Source organism: Bemisia tabaci, chromosome 2 (assembly GCF_918797505.1).
Source record: "Bemisia tabaci chromosome 2, PGI_BMITA_v3".
NCBI classification, from domain to species: Eukaryota; Metazoa; Arthropoda; class Insecta; order Hemiptera; family Aleyrodidae; genus Bemisia; species Bemisia tabaci.
This window is the reverse complement of record NC_092794.1, coordinates 25,478,550-25,503,545: the sequence shown is the minus strand read 5'-3', so window position 1 is coordinate 25,503,545 and position 24,996 is coordinate 25,478,550. Positions and strand designations below refer to the sequence as shown.

Genomic DNA, 24,996 nt, shown 5'->3' with positions numbered 1-24,996 from the left:
AAAAAATATAAATATAAGTCATCGATTGGTACAAAGGAGAAAATTAAACTAAAATTAATTAAATTTTTGGAAAATTGCTGATGAAATAGGAAGAAAAAACAAGGCTAAGGTTCGCTAATCAACCGCCTAGCTCTTCCAGAGCTGTTTGAGTTTATACTTTAAGAGCGCGTTACTCATTTAGAATCTCAATCAAAAGGTAAGATAATAAAGAATAAACACATTTTATCAAATTAGGGCGTATGCATGAAAATCATTTTCCGTGAAGAAAATGTTTTAAGGTGGATTTTTTGTTGTGAAGTGAAATTATGGAAAGAAAGAGGAAATCTGGCGCAAAAATGGACTGAAAATGCGGTGGTGAGAGCTGGAGAGTGTAAGGAAGTGGAGAACATGCTATTTTTCTTTCGTTTACGTGATTTAGAGAAAGTTTGACGGGGAACGAAGTTTCTTCTCTGCCGAGTAAAGGTTCTTGGTTGTTCTTTTTTCAAAAATTGTGTAAATTTTTTAAATTTACATTTACGAAGTCATGAGTGGCGGTAGCCACCACCGGGCAAGTAACCTATCCTCCAACAATTGGCAACACAGCACAGCACAGCACAGCCCGGTCGAGGCAACGACACCATAGTTACACGAACTTGGCTTATTTGGGTTTTTAGTTGCGGTTCAGTAAACTTTTCAAAGCAACGGAGCGACGGATTTCAGAAATTTTGGTGTCTAAAGATGCGTCTCGGTCCCGTCTAACGATCTGTTGAGTTTCAAGGAGGTTGATGATTTATTAAACGAGATAATTACGCATATGTGCCTAAAATAGCAAAAAGTATCCACTTTGACCATTTTCACGCTCTGTCAAAGCTATGGAGAATACGAGACATCGGAGCCCTATATAATGTTATATCAAAAGAATTGTCATGTTCCCGTGTAGTGCGCGTTTAAGTTTCATTAATAACCAAGGCATCCTAAGAAAAATATTGCGTCTAAACTGCTTTTCGGGTGCAATGGGCGACCCGACCTGCTGACGTTTATCATTGAATTTCTCGCTTACACTATTCTGGAATGAAATTATGGTTATTTCGAGGGAACATCCTGAAGTTATAAGGATTCTAAAAATTATATATGAGTAGGGGTTTACTTTTACCGTTTAGGCTGTAGCTTTGATTATGTCCCAAAAATCGTAAAACCCGAATTTACTAACACATACACACGGTAGAGTGATTATGTTAGTGCTCTCTGCAGTCAGCATCTCACCAGCGGAACAACAAAACAAACCACGAATGTTAGGTTAGTTCCTGTTTCACAGAGCAACAAAAACGATCGATACAATACGGAATCATTTGCTTTCAATCATTTCAATCCATTTACGACTTCAACAATGTTTGTGACAAGCATTATCATCGTATTTTACAACCTGGAGCAGAAGTTTATCGCCTCATCGTGAAGTGAATTCTGAATATCCAATCTTAGAACTCAAAACCTCACCATTCTACTCTCTCATTGTTCTCTTTTCATTTTTGGTTCAAATCAAGTGATTTAAAGTCGCTTCACTAAAATTATGAGACCCTGAATCCATTTAAGAGCGTGAAGCTCACATTTTTCTGGCATTACAGCCTTTTTACTCCTCAAGTTCTACGGATATGAGTCCATTTCGCTCAAGGTTTTTCTGAGCTCTGAGCGATACCAAGTGTTTATACATTTAAGATAAGTGAGGTTTGTCTTTTGGTTCTTCTTTTAGCAGTTTTAAAGTAAATTAGGTATTACAGTACCTTCGTCCAGTTTTGTTTCCTTGTTTAATGTTTGTTGAGAGTCTTTCTACGTGAACACTCAAGGACATACATACTTACGCTCAGGTACCAATACCATTGTTTTTCTCTCACGTCAGGATGTACCTTTAAGCATGCTAATTTACCAAAGAAACTCCTCCAGTGATAAATAATTTTAAGCTTTATTACGAAGTGAAAACCTCTGTGTGGTGTCGCTAAATTTCTCAGATAAGTCTCAGTTTAGACACGTAGAACAGACGTTCACTTTTGTCCGTTACGATCCCTGCTCTTATAGCTTCACATCTTACTTTGATCTCTGATTCATCGATTAATGGCACTTTTAGTTCCATTCATCATCAATCAGTTCAAAGCTATCTCAACGATGAATCATCAAACGTTATATCAAGGAAGAAATTTTCTGCTGAAAGCTACGACGGAATTGACATTGCAACTCAACTTACGAAAGCATGAACCAGGACATAAGAATCTGTCTCTAAGTGAACATTTTTTTCAACTCATCAGGCAGTTTAGCAGGTAAGAAATCTACAGTTGATTAATTAAGGATTACCAGATTACATGCACACTGGTTTTCCAACATTTACGGTAGATAGGGATATTTTTATTGATAATGATTAATGACGAAACGAATATATCAATACCATGGCCAAACTGGGAAACTACTTACCGCAATCCACAAAGTTCATCCTCAAAGACTTTCAGTCTTTTCATTTCTCTGCTGATAAATAATTCAACATAATTTCTGAAAATTGTGTAATTAATGACTTCGATGCGCAGAAAATTCTTTTCTGGGATTTTAAGCGTAGTGGTCACTAACTTTTCCCTGATTTTGGAATGTCCTCTTTTGACATTAGGTGTCTCAGATAAAAATTCTTTTCACAAAAATTTCAAGTTTTTACTTGACTTAATTTTAAGTGTTTAGTCTCTTTAAACTGAAAAGTCCAATTTTTTTACTGGGAGAAGGAATTTCAATGCTCCGCAGCAAAACTACCTGACATATTTTCACAGTGAGGAGGGCTTAATTTCCTAACTTTTACAGAACCTGTCACCCTGTCTATCCCTCAGAAATTCAGTGAACCAGATGAGATTCAATGAGGGTCGTTGATAACTTTACCACTAAATTGATACCGCTTAAAGGATTTTGGAGGGAGCAATTTTACCCACTAACATTGTTGTCAAACAGGGTTTATTCATCAGAGCCCTGAATTGAGGAACCAAGAGAAAATAATTTGTTTTCATTTACTCCTCAAAGATGATACTATGACCATGATGCAGGTCAGTACCTATGAGAACTATATAGATCTCATAAAATTTCAGTAAACCTTGTCGCTGGGGGAAAGATCTAATACATACTGAAGATAATCATCGAATAATGTACTCTCCTAAATATAGACAAAAATTACAATGAAAATGTTCATTATTTGATGAAAAATAAAGTACAAAAATTTTCAGAGTCTCAGAGGACACCAAGAATGCCAAAAAATCTTAAAATAATTTCCTTTCACAAACAAAAATAAAAATGACACTGAGCATTTTTAGCAGGGCTTCTTGATAATCAGAGAACAAAAATTTTGAGAGCTTGACACTTTTAATCCTTACAATTTTTAGATTGTAACACTAATGAGGTCTGGGAAGCTGTTGAATGCCCTGATTTCCAAACTTCTATTACTCAAGCAGCTGCACACATTTCTTTGAATTTCAATTCCATGGTAAAATTATTTCTATTGCATTGTAGTGTTGAGAATGTTGCCTATTTACTCATTGAAGGAACAATTTTTAGAGCAATTAATTTGAAATAAGTACCTACCGTTATGTTGCAATTTATCATTGAATTTCTTCGTATTTCTTTTCTTTCTTCTTTTTCTTTTCTTGGGATTCTACAATTGTATTTCTTTTCAGGGATATCTACAGTTGTGTAGATTTTGATTTTTAAAACTCATCTCTTTTTAAAACTAAGAGAGCGTTGAAATAATTATCACTTACCATGTATAACTTTCTGCAAAATTTGCCTCAGTTGATGCTCTCACAAGTTCAGTTGTAAAGTCAATTCAGCCATAGCTTTCCGAAGAAAATTTCTTCTTCGATCTAACAATTAATGATTAATCGTCGAAATAGCTTTGAACTGATTAATTAAAAATGACAGTCAAGGGTGTAAAAAAATAAGACGGATCCGAGGAACTTTGCTACACAGCAAGGAGATATCCACTTCATAGCTATAAGCATTAAATGGATTACATTTTGCAATTAGGAGCCACTATTTCTGGTCCATTTTAGAAACAGAATACATGCTATTGGTTTCCCTATGCAGATATGTGCTTCTATGGGAGAGCCAGAGGTAATGGTTCCTTATTGTAAAATGTAATCCAATTCCTTCACAAGTGCGGGACTTCATTTGGTAAAATAACAGTTTTCTTGCAAAAATGAGATGATATAAACTCCAAAAAACCCAAAAACTTGGGTAAAGAGACTCCGGGCAAGTCACCATCCTCTTGCCAAAAACCTCCAAAAGCTCTTCTTTGTTCCCCTCTTCAGTGGAAAAAGAAATTATCACACTACGACAGTTTCCATTTCTGTCATAGAGTACCCCAAGCGGACCAAAGAACGGAACTCTTAGTCGTTTACACATTTACCTATTTAACAAAATCTCCAGGAGGTCACAGACAGGCTGGCAGCCCCTCATCGGACCAAAACGCACACCGTACCATTTTTTTCCTTGTAGGTATGTGCCTCCAAAGTACATGAAATGACTCCTTGAGGGGCGGGCAAGTTTGATTGAAATTCACGTTGTCCTCTGAAAATGAGCTAAAATTTTTACCTTGAAGAAGAAGAAAATCGAGTTATCATTTTCTTCCATACATGGTAGGTATGCCTATGAGAGGCACCAGGAACGCCTTCCAAAATTATTGATGCAACCCGCACGACTCCGAAGTCAGCGGAAACTTTCTTGAAGCGTCTCCTAAGATTTTCCCTACACAATAATCCCCTTCAAAAATGAATGATGCAACAAGCGCGTCCTGTTTGACCACGAAAGCTCCTCAGATGAGAAGTCTTTTGGTCTGGTCAGAAAAATATTCGAACTTTATTTTTCATCTTCTCTTCTCATTTCCCGCATTGACGGAGGCGAAATTTTTTGGAAAGCATGACGCGCCCGGCCCAATGCTCTCACTGAGGATCAACCTGTAGATAGACTGCTAAAAATATTTAGGAAACAGATGTTCGGGCTCACTGAGAATGAGGCCAATTTCCGAACTGATAGTACGGGATCAGAATGGAAAAAGTCAATTATGACTACGAGGAGGCTTTGTACATTTCCAAATAAACAGTACCGTCTTTGTTGTACAAGTATTCCTGAACGATCATTCATAATGGAAGGTCATATTCTATTCGCACTTTTTTTTACGCATTGGGCCGGGCGCGTCATGCTTTCCAAAAAATTTCGCCTCCGTCAATGCGGGAAATGAGAAGAGAAGATGAAAAATAAAGTTCGAATATTTTTCTGACCAGACCAAAAGACTTCTCATCTGAGGAGCTTTCGTGGTCAAACAGGACGCGCTTGTTGCATCATTCATTTTTGAAGGGGATTATTGTGTAGGGAAAATCTTAGGAGACGCTTCAAGAAAGTTTCCGCTGACTTCGGAGTCGTGCGGGTTGCATCAATAATTTTGGAAGGCGTTCCTGGTGCCTCTCATAGGCATACCTACCATGTATGGAAGAAAATGATAACTCGATTTTCTTCTTCTTCAAGGTAAAAATTTTAGCTCATTTTCAGAGGACAACGTGAATTTCAATCAAACTTGCCCGCCCCTCAAGGAGTCATTTCATGTACTTTGGAGGCACATACCTACAAGGAAAAAAATGGTACGGTGTGCGTTTTGGTCCGATGAGGGGCTGCCAGCCTGTCTGTGACCTCCTGGAGATTTTGTTAAATAGGTAAATGTGTAAACGACTAAGAGTTCCGTTCTTTGGTCCGCTCGGGGTACTCTATGACAGAAATGGAAACTGTCGTAGTGTGATAATTTCTTTTTCCACTGAAGAGGGGAACAAAGAAGAGCTTTTGGAGGTTTTTGGCAAGAGGATGGTGACTTGCCCGGAGTCTCTTTACCCAAGTTTTTGGGTTTTTTACTTGATAGTACTGGGATTTTTTTTGTCGTAAATATTTTTGCCACACCGGTAACATGGAGGAAGAGAGGAAGTGTTCACATGTGTTGAAGGCACAAATGCGAACTGCATTCGCCGTTGCTTCGAAATATTGGTGTAATGAGTTTTTTAAATGTGTTAGCCATTCTTTAATCGTCATTATTGCGCAAGCAAGGGCACAGCAGATTACAAGAATTGGAGGTAAATTTTTATTTTGAGGCAATTTATTAAATTTGTCGGCAAATTTTTCATCAGAAGGAGAATTTATCTGTACGTTGGGTGGTTTAGTACTTTCCATCCCTGTAGGCGAATTCGTTGATTTTCGTTGAACTAATTCCTCTATGCAATCCGCAGTACATGCTCCTCGTTTTAACTCAATTATGCTGCTCAGTAAATTACGAGGTGTTGATAGGCGATGTTTAATTGCACATTGAAGGCGATGCCGCTTAGAAGATCCAAGCTTGAGCTTGTTTTTTGAATTCAAAAGTTTGCATAGACTCGCGCGCCAGGGGTGGCCAGTAGTGAAGTGTCGAATAATAGATAAGCATCTTGGGTCATATACCCAAAATTTTCCTGAAGTTTTTGCATTTGATCTTTTGACACGTTACGCACGCCAAATTTAAAAGACTCCCTGAATTTTGGTGGTGATGATAGCTCAACAGGCATAATTTCTGTGCTGATTTTCGTGAAGGCCTCAGAGTTCCGGTGATTGTCTCGAGGTTCCTTTACTGGAGCGAGTGCCATGCAGAATCCTATGACATTCTCTTCGTCTTGGTCATCATCCTGTATTTGGGGCCGCTGGGTTGTTTTCAAATTCGGCGTATCTTGAATGAATTCGAGCTTAATGGGGTGTTTCACGTTTTTTCTGAGTATAACTTTTTGCGTGTCGAAACAAATGAGGGCTGAATAATATGTTAAGAAGGGTATTCCTAGGATTATTGGTACGGGGATTTTGTCGGTGATGAAGCATGAAATTTGCAGTCTTTCCGGTCCTAGGTCAGCGTCGAGTATCCCTTCTCCTTTCGGCGAAAATTGTTCACTTGATGCAGTTAAAAGTTGAAAGTTTCTCACCTCTCGTACCTCGTCCTTGTTTACTAATCCTGGCTGCGCCAAGTTTACGGAAGATCCTGTATCTAACATAAGGGATGTTTCTTTAAAATTTACCACCCCCTTGATTCGGAGAGGGCGTTTTAGGTTTAATTTTTTTCTCGTGCCATTTTCAATTGCACTTACAATTCCTAATTCCAGCTGATCATTTATAATTTTTTTCACGTGATCCGTTATTATTGCTGTTAATAATTTATTGCCTTTTTCATTAAGATCTCTGCCATTGTTATTAAATGCTGTCTTTGGTAGGTTCTCACTGTTTAGGCAAATATTTGTTAAGTTTTTCCCTGGTATCAACTGCCCTACCATGTCCGCATTCACAAGACCAATTTTGTCATTTAGTCTGGTGACATCATACCTTGGTAGTATTGTAGCATATGCTACGTGGTACGATTGGACCAGCTCCCTAATGCGTCCCAGTGGCATGTTATTTGTAATGGCTGAGTGATTTAGGAGGCAATATTGGCGGTCAAAATCGCGGTTTCCTGCGACTATAACTACAATTGTTTTCCGATTTTTTTCAGGTGTTATATGATTTAGGTTATCCAATACCTCGTTCATCTCGGCTCCGGCTGAGCAAAACGTTTCGACCTTGGCAATGGGAATCAGCGTTTTCTTGACCTCGTCCGCTGTTCCACGCATGTGATAGTCTCCCACTATGATGACGCGTGGTTTTTCTTCTTCTTCTCGTGTGTCATCTACCAAGTTTACTGTAATCCGTGGCTTGTCCTCCGCTGTTCGCATTGTTGTCAGCTTTTCGCCGTTCGTTATTGTTCCAATTGGAGTACCTTTTAGCAACTTGAATGGTGATTTTGATTTGTTTACTATTGTTACAAGAAATTCCGTTTCATTAACCATCTTTACTTCTTCATTTGACTCAATGTCAGCGTGGCTCACTCTGTACGGGCTGAAGGTCGCGATGGTGTGTCGTTCGCGTTCGAATGTTGGTGCTTTTGCTGAAACTGCTACGATTTCTCCTGGAGCCATTTGCACTTCTGTGGAGAGATAGACTTTGGCATGTTTTTTTGATTCTCGTAGAGCCTCTGGTTTTCGAATTGTCTGAGAATCACCGGCATTCCGAGGCTGAGCTAGTTTTTTTGGTTCTTCATGTTTTGTAACTCCTGACATGCTAATGCGGCGTGGCCAGGTTTGTCACAAATTTGGCAGCGTAGTTGGCTTGTTTGCGGTCGCTCATAAGATTCGTCCCTTGGCGATCTGTCTCGGTACCTATCGGGCGATGGTCCTCGTGAATCTCTCCGGTTTCGGTTTAAGGTACAGGATCTGCTGTAGTGTCCGGTGTTGCCACATGTATAACATATACGCTCAATTTCCTTCGATGTACATTCAGATGTTATATGTGAGTTTTCGCCATACCGGCTCTGTCCTGCAGATAGGCGGTTTATTGCTGCCACCATGTCTCTGATGTCCTGTCTCTTTGTATCCACGAGTTGAACGTGGTCCGCCTCGGCTGTCAATAGTGCTTCTATCCTCTCCATTTTTTTTTCCAGTTTGCTATATCTATCGGGTGTTTTACTTTTTGACGGCTTTTCTTCTTCATCTTCATCCTCAGATGGTGTTAGGAGTTCCAGGGCTTCCTCTGCCCCTAAGAGCGCTTCTTTTAAGGCCTCCAGTGTTTTGGGTCTTTGTTGTCGTACCATTTTCTTTGGCTTCGGAAGTAGGCCATTCTTTATGTATAGAATTAGTGTTTTTTCGTCTAATTCGTTAGGTAGCTTCTCTTTCAGGTCGATCATGGCGTCAAAGTAATCCATTGGTCTCTCTGTTAGTTTTTGTTTCCTGGAGCTGAAGGAAATAATTGCCGAACTATCTTTGTCTGACGCAAAGCGTGCTTCGAAAGCTTCCTTAATCTCCTCCCAGGTTTTTTCGTTTAATCCATTGTTCCTCTTTTCGTTGTCGTACCAGATTCTAGCCTTGTCGCTCAGGAAATAGGCTAGGACTTTTTTGGCTGTCTCGTCGTTCCACCCATAGGCATCTTTCTCGGCTTCTAGTCGTCTGAAATGTTGGGTGAGATTTTCCGATGTCTTTCCGCTGAAGTACGGGATCTTGAGTTTTGAAAATTCGGGTCGCTGCGCCATATCTTCTGCTTCTTCTGCTTCTTCTTCTTCTTCTTCTTCTTCTTCCTCTTCTTCTTCCTCTTGATGTTCTACCCTTTGTTCTTCTTCTTCGTTTCTTTCGTCTGATGTATGTGGGAGTTGCTGCTCGTGTGTCTGGTTTTCTGGAGACTGATGGTCGCTGAGGATTCCTGAGTCTCTTACGCTGTTTCCGCTATGAGAAGGGGTGTGTAGGGGGTTGATGGGTGTTGTCTGCTCGTCGGTAGAATGCTGTGTTTGCTCGGACTGGGTTTTGTGTTTTTCTCTTATTGCGATTATGGTCTTTAGTGCTGTTCTGGCATTGTCTACATTTGAGTAATTATAAGCATAACCCCTTTTGGCTAATTCGACTATTAATCGGTCTTTTGTAAGCCGGTATATATCGCTTGGATTACCTTTATGGTCGAAGGTAGTCGGGCGAATATCTAATTGTTCCTCATACTCTTGTATTGACGCGTATTTAACAGTGAATGTAACTACTCTTTTAATTTCAGTTTTCTCGCACTCGCTGGTATTTTTGTTTAGTGTATTTTTTAAAAATAGAATAATTTTTTGTGGATCTATACGTTTCAACTCGTCTCTTACTTTATGTGTTGTAATGTGGCTATCCCAATTAGTTTTGCCTTCTTGTCGGAGGAATGGTAAGATTTCGACATATGTTAGTTTGAATGAAATTAAATCTATGAGTAAATTGAAGGTATGCATTTCACGAGCATGGCACGGCACGGCATGGTTCGAGCGAGCATTTCAGCTGAAGGCTGCTAAATGTACGGTTGATCAGTGAATCTTGTACGTAGTTTGTACTAAAAAGGGGATGAAAAAGGGTGATCCAGATTTCGTAGAAAAATATTTTTTTGTATTTAAGGTTCTTGGCTGGATGGATGTGTCGAGTTGTGTTGTGACACTGCGATCGGTACGCGAAAAAAGGGTTAAAAAAAATAAAAAATAATTATTTTGTTTTACGATAAAAAAATTCGACGCAATAACTGCAATAGATTATTTAAACATCCCTAGTTCCAGTTGTAAGCGCTCGCCCGGCTCGAGATTACAATTGTGAACATAGCGATGTGGGTTTTGTTTTAGCACTCAAAAAAAAGAATAAAATAAAGGCCTGAAATGAGTAAACAATAATAAAAAAAAATTTGAGAGTGAAGAAAGCGGACTTTTGTTATTCGCAGGCGAAAAGCAGCGTTGCAATGTGTTAGCTTACTAAAGTGAAGATATAGGTTTTCGGTTCATAGATGAAGAGAAAGTTAATCAAAAGGCAAACAAACAACAATTAAGGGCAAATTTGAGGATACTGAATGTTTTCCGCTCTTTCTGCACCTGTAAAAAACACACACCAACAGTAAATTTACCAATTTACCATAGACTGGCACTGGTTGTTCTCCGTTATCTGGAGATCCTGAAACTCCTGATAGTTGTAACGCGAAACGCTACCAATGAGCTGATCAGATAATGGGGTAAACTGGGTAGCTGACGTCTTCTAAAAGTGTCAATTTTCTGCAGGTAAATTGCTTGGTTTCCGGAAGGGATTTTATTAAAAAGTCGCACACAAGAAAAAAAATTGGGGCGGAAAGGAGTAATTTAACTTGATCAAATTTCTTGATTTAATTCTATGGAGATCAAAATGGCTTTCTAGTGGGAAAATTATAGTGAATGAATTTAATTGTCGAGGAGACTGCTACAAAAAACGTTTAAAGAAAAGGACATGAAGAATGGAAAAAAAAAACGAAAATTTGAAAGTGAAAAGTTTAGAGTGAAAGAGCACTGAAGAGTAAGCGAGCAAGCGTAGCACAAATACTGAGTGACAGGGCTCTTACTTGGGGAATTTTTCGCTCTCACTGTTCTCTATTAATTGTTTCTGTAATCGTATCTAATAATCCTAAAGCACGTAAGATGTTCGTAAGATCTAAAGGTGCCTGTAATGATCCGTTTGGGATTTGCTGCTGCTCGGCGTTAGGGAGATTAGATAGGACGCGGCTGACGGTATTTTTACGTTTTTTTTGGTACGATGGAGCACATGAGAATGGAATATTACCGAAAATTATGGTGATAAATGAGGTAAAACTCGAAATTTTTGAAAATTTTGTCGAGTCGGAAAATTGGGGTTCAAAATTTTTATTGAAGAGAGAAGAGAAAAAAAAAATTGAAAAAAGAAAAGGGGAGACAAAAAAAGAATAAGTAAAAAGAAAATAAATTCGAATGGAGAAATTTTTGGGGAGCTCCGTGGGTGTGTTAATTCTAAACTTCCACCTCCCAGAATCCTGCAAGACGGTAGCAAAGTCAGATCACCTTGGTCGATTTTACAGACTTACTCAGCCTTGAACCGCGAAGTCACCCAATAATTTTAATGACGTCAATTCACAGTCCGTAGCCGAGCTACAGTTTTGAACCGCGAAGTCACCGAAGAAAATTCGGTGACGGCTATTCACAGTCCGCAACTGAGCTGTATCGGGGTGAACTATCCCTTGCTGAGCTTACAGAGCAAAGGAAGTCAGAAGCGAAGATTTAACACGTTTAGGAAGATCACCAACATTAAATCAAAATTGATAACTGACGGCGAAAGAAAGGGGAAAAAAGAGAAAAAAAAGGAAAGGAAAGAGTAAAAAGGAAAAGAAAAAAAATCTAAAAGAAAAATAATAATAAAAAATTATCGCTGAACGGAGTGTGTGCGGAGGAAAGGATGTGATTAATTAGGGCAACTATGGCCTCTTGGCCGTAATTTTTAATAAAAGTTAATGTTTAGGTAGAGCAAAGAGTGTCTAAATTTATTGTAAAAGAAAGAAAAGTTTTACTTGGAAAAATGACCTAAAGTTTTTGAAAAATTTAACGCGATTGAGTTGAACTTAAAAAAAAAACTTCAAATAATTTATAAATAAAATAAAAATAAAATTTCTAGAAATTTTCACACTCAAAAAAAAATTTTTGCTTGGCTGCGAATGAGGTACGGGACAATAGCACACTCCGGGAAGTATAGTGTTATTACCCGGGGCCTGCACCACTTATAACGTGCTCAGCTCTCGAGCCAAGCAGCTGAACACGTAGGGGATGGTCGCAGAATGGGGGCGTATCCACCAGAAAGGGTAATCCTAGAATAGGGGGGTAGATCTAGGGGGATGAAAGAGCCCTGTCACTCTATATAAATGGTCACCTACCTCGAGAGTGGTATCCTAGGGAAAGAATATGACTCACAATCTAGGGGTGGCCGCTCGTGTATTGGGGGTGTAATATACAACGGTATAATAATGATAAGTGCCACACAGGCTACAACTACTAAAACTACTAACAACAAACCACACAGGTACACACAGATAACAAACTCACACAGAACAACTCTAACAACTAGGGGTCACTTCGCTGCCGGTAGGGACCGGGGGACGTACCGCATTCGGGCTACTCAACAGGGAAGGCACCACGGAAAGGGCGCAGGATACGACAAGGCCGAGGTTTCCGGGTGGAGCACACGGGCAAGGAGGCAAACGCGACTAACTTCAGGAGGCTTCAGCGGGGTCCTCGTAGGTCCTTAGGCTTGCGAACTTAGCGTCATTTCTCACGGTTCGCTCGCCAAAAACCTCCTGACTTTGCATGTAACATCCGTCGTAGGCTCCGAAATCCAGGAAAGAGGACTGGCTGTCGCCGTTTCGTGGGTTTCGGAGCCCGACGCCCGAGGTAGAGATGTACGAAATAGAGAGATTCCTCGGGCTATCTGACAACGGCCGTGTCTGGCGATGTCACCACGCGAGTGTCCACCGGAAACCTCTCTGCTGCATCATGAAAAACCTCGTGGTTCGACTGATTTTCCGGGAGCGATGCTAGCCCAATGATTTCAAGACGCGGCGCTTCAATATTCCGTTATAGTTGGCAGGCTGAGTTGGGTTGCTTTCGGGCGGAGAGTCTCGGCTGGCTTGTTTGCTTCTCCAACGGGATCGGAAGGCGTCGGGATCGGATCCGTCTGGGTCGCCACGCTTTTGCGGCTGGCGAAGGGCGGCAGCGGCAATGCCCTGATGGTGGGGTGGATTCTTCTTTGGATCCATGGGGCTAACTCCGAGAACTTGGTGTCGGGTGTTGGCAGGCCGAGGTGGGAAGACGTTTATAACAAGACAAATCGGGATTTACAAAGGTAGTACAAGATTAGGTTCGGTGCAATTCGATAAATGCTTTTCGACAACATTCCGCCTTTTACTGGTCGCGCGTTTTGCAACTGGACTTTTAGGAGTTTCCATTGATGTTGCAGTGGCTTCGTCACTCGGTAGAGTTGTCGTTAAAGGATTTCTTAGCGATCCGTTGGAAGCTGCATTCCCACGAGCGGTGGGTTCTGGGCGTCGAATCTGCGATAAAACAGTAGACTGGCGCCTTTGCTTCCTCGCGGCCATTTACATTCTGAAATTTCACAGTCATCGGCTAGAACCACTCTCGTTCCAAACTGCACAACAGCTGTGTGATGGCATTCTACGACACCTTTACCGCTATGAAATACGGCTGCGTCAAGACAGTAACGATGCTCATCGACTTTAATGTTTGTGCCTTGAAGAGCAGTCATTTGAAACTTGTCATTTTAACCCGTCGCTCCCCATCGACACTGGGGTTCCACAGTAAAACTACCACAGCAAACAATTCGCTTTGTTTAGAAGGCACTCGGCTGCCTCTGTTTTTTCGTGGAATTGCGGACACACAAAATGTATCGGTTCTGACCCAGAGGAACGCCTTTGCCAAAACTCGGAAACTTTCTTATGTTCTGTTGGTATCTGCACCATGTGAAGCTCATCTGAAATTTCAATCACAGCCTTACAAGAAGTACATTTTCTCTGTGGTACTTCAGTGAACGCTGTCATTTGTTTCAGGACGTCACTCTGGTTGACGAGGCAAAGGTAGAAAAAGATAGGCTCTTGCATCTTGGGCTCCGCAAAGTCATCGCCGGTAGCTTCACGCACATTGAACGCAGATAACGACTTCCCGCTTCGAGGCTATACGTACTCCTCAGCGAGTTGTTTCAAAGTAGAATCTTCGTCCGAGTGTCTCAATGCGTTCCTTAGGAGCTCATGACTGAGTAGGCGTTGCAATGTGGCGTTGGCGTAGCAGGCTACATTGTCCTTATAGGAGGAAGTAACGATGACACCATCATCTTTTTGGGCGGGGGGGGGGGGGGGGGGGGGGGTTATTCGTCTACGGCATTCCCTGTTTCGAGGCGAGGTGTCCATGCGTCATCTTCGATACATTGTTTTCTCTGTCCGTTCACTTTCCGTTGCTTTGCCATTGACTTCAAGTGAGGAACCATCGTCCGCAGTCTTTGATATTCACGTAAGGCGGAAGTCAGAGCTGAAACCTGTGCAGGATTGAAGTTAAGAACTGTCAGACCGGCCAGTGTTTTGACCCGAGACAATGCGACGTAAATTTGACCTTTGGAAAACGTTTGGTCTCCGACGTCTACGAAAGCACAGTCGAGGCTCAATCCTTGACTTTTATGAATTGTTATGCCGTAAGCTAAGGACACCGGAAACTGTTCTCGATGGACGAAAACCCCCGGTATGATTTCAAACTTAGCCACAACTGGATACAGCAAGAGTTCCCGGCCGTTTTGAATCTCCAATTTTAACTGTTTTGGAGTTCTATTTTTGCTTATCACCTTTGTGATGGTTCCAACAGCTCCGTTCATGTACCCTAGAGTAACGTCTATATTTCTCAGGAGCATGACTCTCGCTCCCTGTTTGACCCTAATAGTTTTGTCTAAACCAGCCGTTCTGGAACAGTCTCCTTCTAGTTTTTCCAGGGCTTTCTGTCTATCAGAAACTACAAAAACCCTCAAAAACATTTTTCGGGCAAAAAATCCGGTCGAGGAAATTGACGTGTCACTTCCTTTTAATTAAGTATAAGATAGGCAAAAACATTTGATGAATTCCCAAAGTCAACTAAGACTAATCTATCAAAAATTTCCAGAAACTTACTCGAAAGGAAAAAAATAAAATGAAAAATAAATCCCTTGCCAAAAACAAACAAAAAACCGATTTTGAGATAAATCCCTCGAATGAACTTGAAATCACAAAATCGGTCGAGGATGTCAACTGAAATTTTCCCCCCTTCAATTATGAGCTCCGCAACAAGCGTGACTCGCTTGAACCTTTTCATACACGAGCCGCACGAATTCAGCTCTTCTTCTCTCCTCTCCCTCCGTCCATGGACAGAGGTCCAAAATTTTTCGGATTTACTGACGCGACCGGCTGCGGCTCGATGCTCTCAGTGAATCGGTGCCTTTTTATCCCTGATGTCGGCTTCAAGTCGGTTGCAGTTTCACCAGTCGACCCATTTTTCAACAATCACATGTTAGACTTTTTCGAAACATGATTAATCTGAAACATGGATTTTTCTTAAGGGAGCTTACCATTCGCTTTGGATGGTAGGTAGGTTGTAAGTAATAATTTTCTTTATTTCCTTATACTCTATCAGTTCTAGGATACATTTGTACCATTTGATGACATTTCAACGGACACGTTGGGTCCGGAGAAGTGAGGGGATTTCTGAATCGCCAAATTATTAGTGGAATAGTTATAGTGGAGAGGAGTTGAGTCCCCCCACGGAATGAATCCCACTTAAGTCGACAGGTTGTACGTGTTTCCCTCTAACTTTTGTGTCATCTTAGTAATCCACCCATGTTTACGCATCGAGCCGCAGCCGGTCGCGTCAGTAAATCCGAAAAATTTTGGACTTCTGTCCATGGACGGAAGGAGAGGAGAGAAGAAGAGCTGAATTCGTGCGGCTCGTGTATGAAAAGGTTCAAGCGAGTCACGCTTGTTGCGGAGCTCACAATTGAAGGGGGAAAAATTTCAGTTGACATCCTCGACCGATTTTGTGATTTCAAGTTCATTCGAGGGATTTATCTCAAAATCGGTTTTTTGTTTGTTTTTGGCAAGGGATTTATTTTTCATTCTATTTTTTTCCTTTCGAGTAAGTTTCTGGAAATTTTTGATAGATTAGTCTTAGTTGACTTTGGGAATTCATCAAATGTTTTTGCCTATCTTATACTTAATTAAAAGGAAGTGACACGTCAATTTCCTCGACCGGATTTTTCGCCCGAAAAATGTTTTTGAGGGTTTTTGTAGTTTATATCAGGTCTTTTTTGGGTGGATAAAGGTCTGGCTATACGAGGAGCCAGCAAAACCGAAGTATTCGGTGAAATAGACCATTTTTTACCTGCAGATTTATTGAATTTCTTAAAGCGACCTCCTCATCTCCCCATATTGTCGCTCCTATCCTCGCCGATCAATTTTAGACAAAGTGATTTATTCAGATGATTTCCTTTGTCCGTTTTTTTTATTAGTGGTAGGTACAATGTTTTTTCTTGTAACCTTTGCCATGAGACCTTGTAAAAAAGGAGCTTCATTGAAAGATGTCTAGCAAAAGTAACAAGTTCTCGTCTTGCAGCTACTTTCCAGACTTTTTACTTTCTCGCTCCCATAGGGTAGAGAGGAAGTATTGTCATCCTCCAAGAAAAAAAAAAGAAAAAAAGTTGAAATTTCATCATTTCTAGACGTTTTAAGGTCCCAGGAGTAAAAATAACCATACTTGAAAAAATGTGTGTCCGTCCGTGTGGCGTCCCCCAAATCTGTCTACAGCGATATCTCAGAATCTATCTGTTCGATTTCATTCAAAATTGGCACAGGACACCATATCTATGGTCTCTTTATGCACGTCCAACGATTTTGAGGTACGCTAAAATTTGGGGGGGGGGGGGGGCTACGCTCAATTGTCCATTTTTAGCAAAATCACACGGAAAGCTCATTTTGAAAGACTGTAAATTTTGAAAAATGTCTTTAATTCTTTAACAATGGGCATCAAGCACATCACCTGGGTCATTAATTAAAGTTCCAAAAAGATCTTTGGACTAAACTCAAAATTCAAGAGATTACGAGGCCCAAAAGTAGGGCACTTTGCTCCGCGAAACAGCTCATTTTCAAGAACTGTAAATTTTAAAAAATAAAAAAAAAAATACCTTCAATTCTTCGAAAGTTGGCATAAGAGCACCACCTGGTTCATTAATTTAAGTTCCTACGAGGTCTTTGGACTAAACTAATAATTGAAGGGTTACGCGTCATTTTTTTTTTTTTTTTTTTTTTTTTTTTTTTTTTTTTTTTTTTCTTTATTAAGTCAATTTTCTTACTAACTAAGACAGAGTTAATTACTACAAAGAGAACAGTATTTATATAAAAGGTAAGATGACAATTAAAGAATAAAATATAGAAGAAAGTACCGGGAAGGCAATAAAGCATGACATCAGTACTAACTTCTAATTCCTAAAGATTGGAAAGATAAGAGAGAGAGCGGTGTAAGATTAAAGAACGTAAAAAATAACATTAACATTGGAAAAGAAAATAAGAATTAAAACTATCAAGAAGAGTCCATTGCATTGAAAGCTAAGGTCTTAATATTAATAATGTCTTTAACGTATCTCTTAATTCTAATCCAATTTGTCAAGTTCTTTATAATTATCTGTTGGAAATTTCCTACATTAAATACTACATTCAAATCGGCCTCAATTTCTAGTCTCATTCTTAAAAAGCTATCACACTCAAAAAAGGTGTGTTGAGCATCATCTACCACTACTCTAGAGCAAAAAACACAGTTTGGGTTCTGAACTAGTTTGAACCGGAAGAGGTAGTATCTGAAGCTTCCGTGACCTGATAGTAGTTGGGTGAGGAAAAAGTCAGTTTCCATTCTGTTGTCTCTAAAGATCCACTCTTCGAAATCGGGAACCAGCCTTTTAAACCAGGCATCTTCAGAAGGAGGGGAAGAAAGCCAAAGATCGCACCACTGATGTAAGATGTCTTGCTTTATATCGCTGAAGTTTTCTTGTTTCCCATATCTTCTCATCCTCTCCTCCATTGTGAGTTGAATGGGAGGAAAACCCGAAATTGCCTCCAAACACCTTTCCGATACTGTCCTGTAGGCAGAACAGAGCCTCAATTTGATAGGGCGAAGAGTTTTCTGAATAAGCTTGATATTCCTTATTTTCGTGGCGTCGTGGTACCATACAGGAAGACCGTATAGGAGAGCAGAAAGGACAGACGTGAAAATTAGCTTTTTCTTAAGAAAAGAAGGCCCCTTTGACAAAGGCATTAAACAAGATAGCGATCTGATAATTTTTTCCACTTTTTCACAAGCCAGTTCGATGTGAGAGTCAAAACTAAGGTTTTCTCTAGAGAGCCACACCCCTAAGTATTTCAACAATTCGCTCGATCTAATCCTGACATCATCTACTAAGACAGAGGAAATCTTATAAAGATTACCAAAAATGAGGGCCTCGGATTTCACAGGCTCAAGAGTAAGGTCTTTTTCTCTGAGGACATCGCCAATCTGTTTTGTGACTTCTCCTGAGACTTTCTTCAAGTCCCAGGTATTATTACCTGAGACAATCACTCCCAGGTCGTCCGCAAATGCTGTTTTTAGTGATGCCGGTTCTGTGATGAGATCAACAACTTTGTCATAAGCGACATTCCAGCAGAGAGGGCCCAGTATGCTTCCTTGAGGGAGACCTGAAAAAACTTCCAGGGTAAGATCTTCGATGACAACATAGCGATCCGTTAAATAATTTTGCATAATGTTGATCAAATAATTAGACACTCCCTTTTCTTTTAAAGAGTTTATCAAGTCAGCCCAAGAGATCGAATTGAACGCATTCTTAATGTCAAGGGAGATAAATGCGATAGGCTTTTTTGGATTCATAAAACGGAATTCCTTGATTTTTGTCTTTACTCTTTCTATAGCATCATTTGTAGACAGGCCCTTTCTGAACCCAAATTGAGAATCGGAAAGGGTAACTTCTTGAGAGATCCTTTGATGTAACATCCTTTCGAAAACCTTCCCCAGAAAACTAAGCATACAAATCGGCCTAAACTTTTTCTTATTTGATGATCCCTTCTGATCCTTCGGAATCAAGACCAGCTTGGCTACCTTCCACTCCTGGGGAAAAACTCCATTAATAAGATAATCGTTAAACATATCCAAACACTCTTCTTTATTAGTAAGAATAAAAGCTTTAGCAATCTCCGGTGGGATATCGTCTGGTCCCGGGGATTTTCCTTTCTTCAGTCTCGATGCCGCTTGAATAAGTTCTTCAACAGTGAACAAAGGAACAGAATCTTCCTCTATAGGCATAGGAGACCAAGTGATGGGGGGTGAACTGGAAAAAGATCTTTAAAAGCATCAAGAATTTCCTCTCGAGAGGGTTTTGACTTGTCCTGAGAGGAAGGTCTCTTTCTTTTCCTGGTGACTATTTTGTAGGCTTTCCCCCAAGGGTCCTTTTCGAGTTGGTCTATTAAGTCATTCCAGGATGCTCTTTTAGCTTTCCAAATTTCTATTTTCATGTCTTTCTGAGCAGTTTTCAGCTGTTCCATGATTAGTTTCCTGGATTCACGGTCCTTACATCTAGTAAGCCTTCTCCTGATTGAAATACAGTCCACCCTTTTAGCTTCAGTAGTCTTATTCCACCATGGCACAGGGGAAAAACGAAAAGCTGTCTTTTTACTAAAATTTCTGTTGCAGCAATTTGAAATAATTTCCAAACAAGTACAAGCCGTTAACAGGCTGTGCGCTAGTACAGAGGAGACCCTCTTTTTTGTATCATACGAGAATTTTTTAATATTCTCTTCCTTTATCCACCATCCTCCCGCAGGTTTAGGATTGGAGGGGGTTGAGGACTGTAAAGGAGATTTCAAGCGGAGCAAAACACACTCGTGTCCTCCCGTAGTTCCATAGGCCAGATTGGAACATTCCACTACTCTATCCACCAGAGAAGAAGAGACAAAGAACAAATCAATATACGAGTTCCCCCTCGCTCCAACAAAAGTAGGGTTAGCTGAATTTGGATCATTCTGCACAAAGAGGTCATTTGAGATGGCCCAGTCTCGTAGCTTTCGGCCGCGCGGCGTATCCTTCCAATCTCCCCAGGCCTGTGAACGGGAATTAAAATCACCCGCTACAATCAGGGGTTCCTTAGATGATTTAAAAGCTCTCTCAAGAGAGAGAAGATAGTTGTCAAATTCATCAGAGGAGCAATTGGGAGAAATGTAGCAACAAAAATAGCGGATATTCCCATGAACAAAAGAGACAAAACCGTCTGTCCTCTTCCACTGCGAACAACCTCCCACAAGATGAGGGGTGGAGACAACTGCTACATCTTCACGATTGTCGGCATAGAGAGGTTTAGACTTAATATATCCTCGGCAGGGTTCAGGAGTAAACAAAAAAGAGCATTTAAAATCTTCCGCTATTATAGCTGCTGAATCGTGAAAAGGGCCACTATGGTCCACATTACAAAGTAAGATAGACAAATGATAGTCATCTTTATCCGAGAACTTTTTACTGGCCATAATCAGTTTTGCTTTTGTGGACTCTGACCGCCTCAATCCAAGCAGGGCAGTTCTTATCATTTATCTGGTGATTTATTTCCTTTCTACCTGAACCATGACAGGCGGCACAGACTGGATCTGCAGGTTTAACTGCAGGATCCTTCTTACATTCAGATGTTTCATGATCTCCCAAACAGGATCTGCAGGAAGGGTTATTCCTGCATAATCTACGTGGGTGACCATATTGGTTGCATAGTCCACATCTAGTGGGTGAAATGTGATCGGTAACTCCGCAATTCATTATTCCAATTTTTAATTTAGAAACTGCACACGCAATAGATCTAAGTTTAGGAGAGGTACAGATCAGTACTGTTTTAGTACCATTTGCAGAGTCTGCCTTTGTTTGGTAGACTTTTACCACATGAAAATTTGCTAGAAACTCCTCTTTGCTAATGCGAGGATTTTTGTTAAAAACTTCGTTATTGTCAAAAATTACCGCAGGGATATCTTCATCATTAATTTCAGAGTCCACGTAACTAACACGAATGGTTGGTTTGAAGGCCAAGAAGGGCTTTAAAACTAAGGACTTTTCATCTTTAAGGCTATCTAGGATTTTATTAGCTTCAGTGGAATTCCTGGTCATCACCAGAATTTTATCATCCTTGCGAATGATTTTGTCAATAGCAGTATCCAACTTTCTTGACTTTAGAGCTTCACTAAAAGTCTTTCCGACTGTTAAACCATTTACCCCCTCCGCCTCTGCCGAAATTTCAATGAGAGAGGCTTTGGGTTTCGGCCGGGAAGTGTTCGACTTTCCCAAAGGGAGCTTGACCATAGGTGGGTCAAAATTCCCCGCAATAACATCTGCTTCACTTGGCCTAGAGGACGAGTCCTTGTTGTTACTGAGCGATAATTTTTCTAATGAGGATGTAAGTTTGACGTTAAGTTTGTTCACTGAAGTGGTTATTTGAGCAGCAAACTCCCTAAAATCCACCCTAAGTTTTTCACCTGAAGCGTCGGAAGCTTCGTTTTGTTTTCTGATAAGGTCTTCACAGAATTTAAAAACATCATTTGTAACTGTAAATTGATTTTCCATCAGAGACACTAAAGTCTCTCTTTTGAAGAGAGCATCGTTATCTGTTGCCTTCTTTAAAATATCTTCATATTCTTTCTGAGAATTAAAGAACTTGGTCCTAAGATCTCGAAAAGTTTCACTCGAGGAGGACAAATCATTAGGGTGGTCAACTTTTTTGGCGTTTTTTCCCAGCTCCCTGTTGTCCGGGGGCTGATCTTGTTGGGAACTTGCTTCAGAGTTAGTTTTGCTGTTAGAAGCTTCACTATTAGAGGTATTCCTAGTTGATCCAGTTTTTCCGAGATTATTGATTCTTGCCCTCGTAGCCGGAGGGGAGGGAACCGATGAAGACATAGAAGACAGATTGGGTTTGGTACGTCCACGGCTAGACGGCGCAGCAGAAGTGCGCGGAACAGTGTTCTTGACCATGGCAGCCGACTAAAGCTTTTTACTAGGCAGAGCTTCGATTGTTGTCCAACTCCAAATTGAAGGGGTTTTAAAGAGCCGGAGCCGCGATGCCGACAGTCAGTCAGTCGCGTCGTTGTGTGTAGAGCGATTTGAGCAATGAGTAATCACCTAGGAATAGAGCGCGGGTGAGCTGGCTACAAGCTTTATCAAGTTCATGGCTTTTATCTGATTACAGAGTCAATTAATGCTTTGGCGAAGCGATGACGCGAGTCGCGACGCAATGCAGTGGACCAGTGGAGCGTTTTTAGTTAAATGTTTTTAGGATGTCTGATAATCAAACTCTCAACTGCGCTTGCGCGGCGGCGAAAAAATTGACGTGGTGCAGCATAGATTTGGCAAGAATATTGCATAACGCCACACTACACCACACCAACGACTCCAAGCCTATGCACTTAAGAGATTGAAAAAGAACCAGAATAAACCGAACCACAACCAGACAGGAGGCAGAAAAACATTCCAGAAGGGTCACAGGTGAACAGGTCGCAGAGTTAGAGCAAAGGAGTCCAAAAGAACTGTCAAAGGTAAACAAAAACACAGGAGCCGATAAAACACGTCCATTCGTCGAGGCAGTGTTTCGTAACATCCTTCGGTTACGCGTCATTTAGTGAGGGCACTGCAAAATCACACAGAATATATGGACTAAAATTTTGAAAAATGCCATTAATTCTGTGAAATTTGGCATCAAACGCAATTGAATCATTGATTTGAGTTCCTGAAAGATAGGACTAAACTCAAAATACGAGGAGTGCAGACCATCTCAATGGGGTATCGAGATCACTCATCGGTGGGAAGCTCCGCAGTCTGGGCGTAACATTCTAACAAATGGAATAAATGTATTAAAATTGGAGATAAAAAAGTTAGCAACTGCTACATACCAAAAAGAATCCTTGCACAACTATCCTACTCAGCTTAAACTGTGAGCGAACGGATGAAATGATGATAACATGAGACCAGGTAAAGGGTTGAGGAACAGAAAGTAAAACACTATACCCGATTATATTCACGATATTACGATGCAAATCGCTTATTATTGTTTTAATACTACTATAATGCATTGTTACCCAGCGAATGATGAAATCAAATGTCAAAATTAAGAACTAATAACACAAAAAGTAAAAAACTGAAAACTATGCCAACTTTTGTGATAGCGGTCCTATCACGCGTATTGCAAAGCACACGGCAGTCCCATCGGAGAGACTTTTTGAGCGGTTGTGTTTGCGGGAAAATATTTCTAATTTTTCCCTCTTCATCGACATTTATAGAAGGGAAGGTCGTGATTTTTTACCTCGCGATTCCTCCTTATGCGTACGCGCTTTCGTAGAGGGCTTTTCATTTGAGTCCTTTTGATTCTCAATTTGATTGTATGCAGTATCAACGAAAAATGGATCCGTCGCCGATGAGTGTTTTCTAACATCTAACAAAGCTTCACCTCTCTGACCCAACTCGAAAGGCGCACTTTAATATAATATTCAAAAGGAGCGCCGATTGTCATACGTCCGAACGCAATCGGACAATATTTCCCAAACACGATTCGCCCTACCACTTGGTGCTGGGCTCTTTTTGCTCCTGAACATATGATTTGATCTTCTCCTCGGGTATCCTTTTAGAGGACCTTATGCACTTCAGTCTTTCCTTTCCTCATCAACCCATTTCGAGCTTTAATATGCTTTAATTTCTCGGCCTGGAGTAGGCTTCGAATTTCCTGTTCTAGAACTTCCAAAGTAGGTCTAAGTTTCTTGAAGATGTCCTTAAGGTCTTCCTCATGTGCCACCTTTTTACTTTTGTCATTGAGCAATTCCTCCGGTCGCGGCCTTTTGTTGGTTGGCGTCGACTGAGGTGTCACCACCTCGAATGGATTCGTCGCGCTGGTCCCGCCGGTGGGGGTCGCCATCCCCGAGATGCTGCGACTCAGTTGTCTCCTGGCCGATGAGAGAAATACCCGTTGTCCACTCCTTTGGGGATCCCTCCACATGCCATGTGGAAATAACAACTAGTCACTTCAACAGTATTCAAAAAGAAGACTTTGATTTAGAAAGTATGTAGAGATAATAATGTATGCTTTGGAGATACATTCAAATTTTGAACATTTTAACAAGTTGCTCAGTTTTGAAGAATATTGAAAATGAAATATAATTTATGCGTAAAATACGTTTAAAATTTTTGAATTATTAAGTCGTTATTTTCATAGCCTTTCTACAGACCAAGATCATTAAGTTTCCCTTTAGTAGGTAACATTTTTTAACATCAGTGAGTGAAGTAACATCTTCACTCTGTCCCTCATTTGAAAATGCATCCCTCCTTCCTGCCGCGAAGATGATAATGTCCCCCTTTTTCACCATCCCTCTCCTCTTTAGCCAGTATCTCCCCCAATCCTGCATTTTAGCCTCCTCTTTGCATTCCATCACAACATTCATTCCATATCTGTATACCTCACCGTGCAATTTTTCCCCCACTTTTTTAGTAAACTCATCCGCCATTACCCAAATCGTTTTTTTTCTTTCTCCCTGTTCGCTTTTTCATCTTTGCTGTTATCTACTCCTTTTTCTTTTTTTTTAGCTTGTTCGAAGACTTTTCGCTTTCACTCGCTCACTTCTGTATGCACGTTATTCAATTCAATTCTAAGTTTTTTATTCTCTGCTTTCATATCTTCATTGATTAACACAAGCTCCCCTATCATTATATTCGTTTCGTTGGAACATTTGCTACAAAACCACATTATATTCGCTTCATATTTATTCAGCACATCAAGTTCCACCTCCGACATTCCTATACACCTGATATGTTGGTATCCCCCCTGACACTCTAACCCTTCACATCTGATCACTTTTTCGCATTCCAATATTTTACATTCATAGACCCCACACTTACCCATAACTGTATGCATCATTTCCATTCTTTCCACACTCCCCCTGAGCAGCATCTCTTCATCCACACTGACCTCATCATCCAATTTACAATCTATCAAAGTTTTGTCTAACAAGTCAATTTCC

General features: G+C 40.5%; 1 protein-coding gene across 2 annotated transcripts in view; it reads left to right on the top strand.

The window, feature by feature from the left end:
- The window catches only part of LOC109032451 (alpha-ketoglutarate-dependent dioxygenase alkB homolog 7, mitochondrial), an 85,125-nt gene that overhangs the window by 17,787 nt on the left and 42,342 nt on the right, over positions 1-24,996 (top strand). The gene's annotated exons all lie outside the window — the stretch shown is intronic.